The sequence below is a fragment of the Pyrus communis genome, chromosome 13 (genome assembly GCF_041283825.1).
Source record: "Pyrus communis isolate YQ-2024b chromosome 13, ASM4128382v1, whole genome shotgun sequence".
Lineage (NCBI taxonomy): Eukaryota > Viridiplantae > Streptophyta > Magnoliopsida > Rosales > Rosaceae > Pyrus > Pyrus communis.
The window spans coordinates 27,437,259-27,444,809 of record NC_142577.1 but is presented as its reverse complement, the minus strand read 5'-3'; the positions used below and the strand labels follow the sequence as shown (position 1 = coordinate 27,444,809).

Below are 7,551 nucleotides of genomic sequence, written 5' to 3'. Positions count from 1 at the left end.
GAGGGTTATAACTTGAAAAAAAAAAGTAGATTGAAGAGAATGTAAGTGATTTTCGAAAAACACTAGTTATAAAAACTGCATCAAATTTTATAGGGTTAAACTTTTCGAGCATATAAGTGATTTTTGTACACTCATATTTACATTTCGTAGATCAAATAAGATTCATGTGACAAAAATAAACATAAGCATGCAGAACGAAAAACCAAAAAAAAGGTTTGCGAAAACTATTTCCCTTTCAAGAATTGCCTAATTTGGTATTCCCACAACTTGATGCATGTGCATGGAAACGGAAAAAGATTTGAAACAGAATCCCAGCATCGAGAAAGGTAAGCCTGCAGCAAGAATAGGACGCCCAAAATGATCAAATGGACAAGTCATCACCATCGGTGGGGTTTTATTTGGCAAAGTCATGGAATTTTAGGGTTTTCCGACTGTGAAAGAATCCTGGTTGGAAATTGATTTGCAAACCAAAATTAAACAATTAGGTGCGATTTGTTTGTGCAAATTAGGCATGTCAATTAGTGCAATTTCAGTAGCTGTCCTAATTGAAAACAAATGTAACATGCACGAAATAGGGTCGTGGCCTAATTGAAAACCAAATTAAAACATATGTTTTGAGGTCACCAAACTTTGATCATTCATCTAATTAATTGTTGTTTTCTGGGACCTATAGTTTAATGGGTACATACACAGGTGCCCATTTGCACGCAATTTTGGTCGAACAATACAAATTGTGAAGCATGTGAATCTACTAAATACAAAGGACGGCAAAAATATGTATCATTGCTTTTTATTCAAGCGATGGGGATATTTTTGCTCATCACCTTCAAATGATGATAATACTCACCATCCTATTTATCATTGTTGGATGAGTTTAAATTTTGAGATCTGTGCAGTGAATATATACAAATCTCAAAATTTAAACTTGTCTAATGACAATAAATAGAGTGGTGACCAGTACCACCATTTGAGGTGGTGAACAAAAATGGTCAGTAAGTGATGTGAGGATAAGGTAATCGAACATAGGATTTTCGGTGCATAGAACAATACTCCTAAACACTTAAAGTTACTAATTCTCTATGTAACATATATCACTTCAAGTTAACGAAGTCTTTTTTTTTTTTTTGAAAGATGTTATTAACACTTTAGACGACCACGTTGTTGTTGCCGCTTAAATAAAGACCGTCCACAGATGCAAGTAAGACCGACATGTATTAGAAAGGTATTCAATAATATAGTTAGTTTGTTGATCACCTTTTTGATAGATATTTTTGTCCATCATTGTATGTAGAGAAATGCTAAGGAGATTTTCTCAAAAGTGGGGCTCTTCATGGACTCCCTACCACCTCGTATTTTCAGCACAATTTTTGTAATGTTGGCACATGAATTGACGTTAAACTGTGAAGTGACTGAGTGTCCATGAAGAGTTCCAGTTTAAGAGATTCCCTTGGCATTTCTCTTATATGTAAAATGGGAGACCTACAGGTGTCAAAGAGGTATTCAACCTTGTGATCAATTTTTGTGTCTAACGAGAATTACTCATCTATTATACGCAAGACCAAATGTCTTAAAAAATAATCAACAATATGGTTAATTTTACGTTTCTAAATAATATTTTCTCCACCAACTTAACGGGAGAAGTATTTGCCCTAAAATCAGTAAGAGAGCTCCTCTCTGTCAACTTAAGCGTAGTTACAATGACAAATATGCCCCCATTCTTATTAACAATTTAATTGATGGATAAGGAAAAGAAAAAAAAATCAAAGGGAAACTTGATATAAGTCTAATTTATTAAAATAAGTCCAATTCCTTAAATTTAATTATTTTATTATCAATAATTATCTATTTAATGATAAGATTTATTATAAAAATCAAATTTCTTCCTAATTATCTCTTTGATTATTTCTTTTTATTTTTTTTATTTTTTGTTATTTCTTGTTCTTCCTCTTGCTTTAAACCCCATTTATATATTTTATTTTTAATTTTTATAATCAACCTATATCACAGGTTAATTATTTTTATGTATCTATATGACATATTCTTTTTTATAATCAACGTGTCACAGATTAATATGTTTTGCTTGTAGGTATATTATATTTTTTTCCTACCTTTTAATTAGGTTTCATATCTCGCCTACAGGTATAATATACATTCATATATTTGTTACTTGAGTTAAGGTAGAATGTTTTGTAGATAATTTATGTTAGTATATTAGTTGTTTTTTTTATAAGATATTAATTAGATTTTTTTGGAGTTGAAAATGCATAATATTAGATTTTAATTGATTTTTAATATTTTAAAAAAATATAAAATGAGTATAAAAGATATAAAAACATGAAATTAAATAACTAGACTCACTCCTAAAAACCACCTATATTTTTGAACCTAGATCTAAAAACCCCAAAAACCAATTTATTTTTTGAAAGAAAAAAAATCCAACTTAAAAGAAATTCTCCATTGTAAAACAGTCATTAACCGAAGGGTAAAACCGTCATTAAGGGGGGATTCTTAAGCTACTGCGGGAGTATTTCAGAGGGATAACATTGAGATTCCAACGTTGTCCGTTCATGTCTTTTATGAGTCCGAAATCTTGCGGCGAGAAATTCCATTTAAATCCCAAACTTGAAAAATACTCTCTCTCTCTCTCAAATCCCTATGTCGATCTGTGTCCACGATTCTTGGGCTTCCAAACCGAATAGCATCTGGAGAAACCGCCCCTCACTTTCAACAAAAATAACGGGAACGCCCCTGTCTTAGCGAGTTGACCAATATACCCCTGATGGGTCCCCACAATCACAGCATCCGCCCTCGACGTCATCATCTCCAATTCTCTCTCCGTGTCCCCCTCTCACAACTCCCAAGAATCTGATTATCTGTGAGCAAGGCATCTGGTTTCCTTTTACCACCAGCTTTTTCAAGACATTTGGTCAAAACTATTGCCCTGGCATTTACCATAATTGTCCTTTAAAGGTAAACTCATAAACAAAACCCACTTTCACTTCTCATGCCTTGGCATTTATCGGTAGCGTTATTTATGTTTTTATTTTTATTTTTTACACGTTTTTTAAATTTTTTATTGTCGAATTTTCAAAAATTCTCAAAAGTGACCTAAACTCCTTATATTCGGATACCGTTGAATCTTGCATAAGTATAACTCTCAATACAAATGATCGACTCCACCTGAGAATACCCTAACCAATTACCTAACCAAATTGCCAAAATTTTACTCCTAGTTATTGTCTATTTTGCTTTTTAAACGTGATTTTCACTTCCCCTTTTCTTCTATAAAACCATTCATTTGTTTTTTGGATTTTGATTCTTCATTTATTTATTCCAAACCAATAAAAGAATAAAAAAAATGTGTAAAATAATGAGATGTGAAAATCATTTTTCTACAAATGTAAATAAAACTATTTTGCAACAATGGTTTTTTTTTTTTTTGCACTCATGCAATTAGTATGTGCGTTTGCATGACCTCCTCAACAATGATTTTGCCCGATAATTTTGCTCATTAATTTTATGATCAAAGAGTACTGACATGGACAATTGTCTGTAACATATTTCAATAACCACATATCGTCTATATCGGAGTGATAATTTGATGTAAATTACTTTTGCCAAAGGGTGTAAGAGGCCAAGTCGGTTAATATAATCAGAAAAGGTGATTGGTAGGTATAGGATTTTATTCCCTTGAATGGTCAGTTAAGGTTCTACGGACAACCACTGTTTTAGTAGGGTAGCAGCTAGATACCAGTGATAAGTCACAACTCATAGGTCATTAAACTCAATTTAATTACACATTTAATCTTCGGTTTGGTGCACTATGCAAATCATTGCCCTGCCTTATTCTTATTAGTCCAGAGATTAACTTACGAATTAACACTTATAACGGAGTCAGCTTAAAAAGTGACATTAAGAAATTATAAAATAAATATAAAAAAATTAACACTTATAACGGAGTCAGCTTAAAAAGTGACATTAATAAATTATAAAATAAAAAAACAAACGCTAGAAGGAGGGTTCGAACCTCCGACCTTGTGGTTAACAGCCACACGCTCTAACCAGCTGAGCTATTCCAGCTTCCTGATAAACGTGGTTCAAATATAATATTTAACTAAGGTCTGATGCTTATATGACAACAACTACCCTTTTGCGTGAGAGAGGTGTTAAGGCCAGTTTAAAAGCTACGCGGGCTTTTCCCTGTTCCTTACGCAGCGTTTTAGCTAATCCTTAGGCCCGGCCACTTTGTACTTGGAATTCTACATCCTTCTTAAGAAGATGCATTTCATCAACTAAGTAGGCTATTGATTCCAGAATTCAAAACAAAAGAACAAAGTTCATCCCACGGAATTAGAATATGTATATCTCCACCTTATGTTTTGAGTTCTATATATCTTATTCCATCATGTTTTCATCTGAAAATGGTGTTTGATGTACATAACCATCTATCATCTAGACCACATACTATCAACAATCCATGAAGTAAGAAATTGGCGAGTAATTTAAAATTTTATGGGTCTTTATCATAAATGGTTCCTAAATTTGACCCCTCCATCAAGATAGTTCATGAATTAGAAAATCAATCAATGTCGTTCTTAAATATTAATGTCCCAAATCATTGTGTTTCTAAAAGCTCTGCATGTGAATATTTTTTTTGTTCGCCCTCTAAGATGTGTTGATGGGCGTGCGAGAGGCTTTTTTATTATCATGGGCACTATGTGCCATTAAGGATTGTTTATTGGAATGTGCTATCCACACATCCTTTTTAACTTCTCACACATCCTTGTTAATTTCTGTCCATTGATATTTTTCAATTCATCTGATATGACGGTTAAAGACTAAAAAGGTGTGGAAGAAGTAAAAATGAGTGTGTGGATATCACACCCCTTGTTTATTTATGTGAGGACGACATGTCATTTGGTCCTGAACGTAATTGTAATTGCAAATAATCATGATTATTGACATAAAATTGCTCTAACTCAAATTCACTTCACAACCACTATTGCATTATTAGTTGTTAAGATGGAACAATTTAACTAAATATTCAATTATGCTTGTCTAATTAGCAAGATTGGAAAAAAAATTTGGAAGCAATTGTAATTAATAAAATGTTTATGCAGACGACATACCACAGTACAACAATATCGTTTTGTATCAATCATGCAATACTATGCGAAAGAAAATTACCATAATGTTGTATGATCAGTAGAAAATGCTATAGTTCGAGTATATTCGTGCTATAAGAGCCTTTGTCCTAATTAATTATGGATAGTTTTATTCACATACTTTTAATTTTTTTCAATTCATTCTACGTCGAATATTGAGAAGAGTATGAAATATAAAAATAATGTGCAAATAACGTTACCTTTAATCATTTGTATTCGTAATTTGACGTCATAAATTGTAGGTACCGTTACATGTAATCCGATGGGACTGTGAATGACTGATGAATGGTCATTTTCCTATTCAGCGAGTCAGAAGAAGGACGAAAAAAACAGAGAACCGATGAGTCCCGGGACCCACACCGGAATCCATTTTGGTCCAATCCGCGCCTTCCACGTCAGATTAATCATCTGCGTCCGCGAGCCCTCCATTGCCCCATCTATCTCCTCCTTCCGGCCGATGGTGCTATCCTGTGGGATCCACCGGATCGACCAAACGCCACGTGCGAGTACAGTCACGATGATGAAATCGTGCTCTCCGGTGCGCGCGGGTACACATGAAGATTTTCACAGCCCTCCTAGTCATGACCATCGTTTTTCATATTTTTCAAAAATTTTATAGGTAATACTTTTGACAAATATATTGTTGTGAAGATTATTTAGTAGTATATTTTAACGATTCGAATGACTATAAAATGTCAAGTCCGACACACTGGCCCTACCCTTGTGTTCAATGCGGACGGGTACACCGAAATCACGCAGGAGCCCATCCTTGTGAATGGAAAGCATGCGATTGGTGGGTTAGTAGGTATGCAGATTGACTGAGTTTTAGCAAGCACCCGATAATAAAACTTCGATAATGATACTGCCAACCATTGTTTTACTTCTGCCATCCCACAGACTTGTCATCATAAACCCTAAGTTGTTGCACAACCCTATAACGATGGTATTTTTCCATACCATCCTAGACAAAGCCTTTGGCAAAAACGATCACCATTCTAGACCTTCGACTTCCTGGCCGCCCCTCGTCTTACTCAGTCGAACCCTCGGCGTTGGTCAGGCCATTTTGAACCAAAATGAAGCGAAGCTAGCAACATAGAAGGTCGGTTTTGAAGTTGTGACTTTTGAACCGACGTCTATGACTGATATGCACTTTGCGTACAAGTAGTAAGAGCCACGCAAAATGGTCAGCGTGCATGGCATGGCACGGCGCTTACACACTTCTTGTTCATGAGGCCCAGCCCAGTGTTCAAGCAGATTGATCCTCTCGGCACCAACTGGACGGCAAAGGTTTGCTACGAGTGTCCGGCTAGGGCTATGAGGTTGTAGTACATTGACTACAGGATTCATGCAGAGGAGAGTAGCTTGGTGCACAAGTATGGCAAGGATGACATTTTGGTGAAAGGTCCGGCTGCTAAAATTGGTTCCAATTGGGATATTTTGATGAAGATATATTTGAAGGAACAAGATGTTAAGTTGGATTTGAATAGGTTTACTTGGTTTTTGATGTCTAACTTATGGGAAGGCCAAGAAATTCATGGATAAGGAAGGGCAGTGCCAAACCATATACATTATGCATGATCGCGTTTATCATACAAAGTTTGAAATTGATTGACGACACAGAATATCTAATTTCATCTTTCAATAGAATTAAAACTAGTGAGAATCACCCCCATTATATACTGAAAAATAAAATAGGGCATGCATAAATTCAACAATGGAACCAACCCAAGTGGCCAAATTAGCCATACTCACAAAAAAGTGGCCCAACAATTTTTTTGTATATTCAAAACACGATTACCTGAAAAAAAGAAGAAAAATAAGCCACTTAGTATTATGATCTAGTGATACTCCTCTTCACTTATAAGTTAGAGGTATTAGGTTTGATTCTCGAAATGAATTTGAACCACATTATTGCTAGCCTATTGTGAAACTAAGCCCGTCCCTTTCCTCCTTAGCGTAGATAATATTAATTATTCAAAAAAAAAAACACGATTACGTGAAGTTACTTCATTTACGCTATAACATTTGAATTTGTTTTTTTTTTTTTTTACTAAATAGAAGTGATATAATACGTGAAAAGACACATCACGAAACATGTAATATAAGCATTAGAAAGAACTTAAATAGTTAAGTGGTCAAGAAATTCATGAACAAGGAAGGGTATTGATATGTTTTGATATTCTGGCAAAAGCGACACATCACATCATCTAGCTGTTTTATGTAACTGACTTGCATGCAACGCACTTCCAAGAAAATTAAAGATTTTTCATTAATTAGAAAATAATTAATTGGATTGCAAGCTTAAGCAAAGCTTTAATTTAATTTCTTTTCAGGCACAAATAGGTCACTTTAATCTTTCTTTTTTTTAAATTTTATTTCGCACTGT

General features: G+C 34.4%; 1 non-coding gene and 1 pseudogene across 1 annotated transcript; one reads left to right on the top strand and one right to left on the bottom strand.

Annotated features, from left to right (window-relative positions):
* The first annotated feature begins 280 nt into the window (after positions 1–280).
* On the top strand, positions 281–6,777 carry LOC148692035 (xylan glycosyltransferase MUCI21-like; annotated as a pseudogene).
* TRNAN-GUU (transfer RNA asparagine (anticodon GUU)) lies at positions 4,007–4,080 on the bottom strand. Its single transcript has one exon. It is a non-coding gene; the product is annotated as a tRNA-Asn (tRNA).
* Positions 6,778–7,551: the final 774 nt, after the last annotated feature.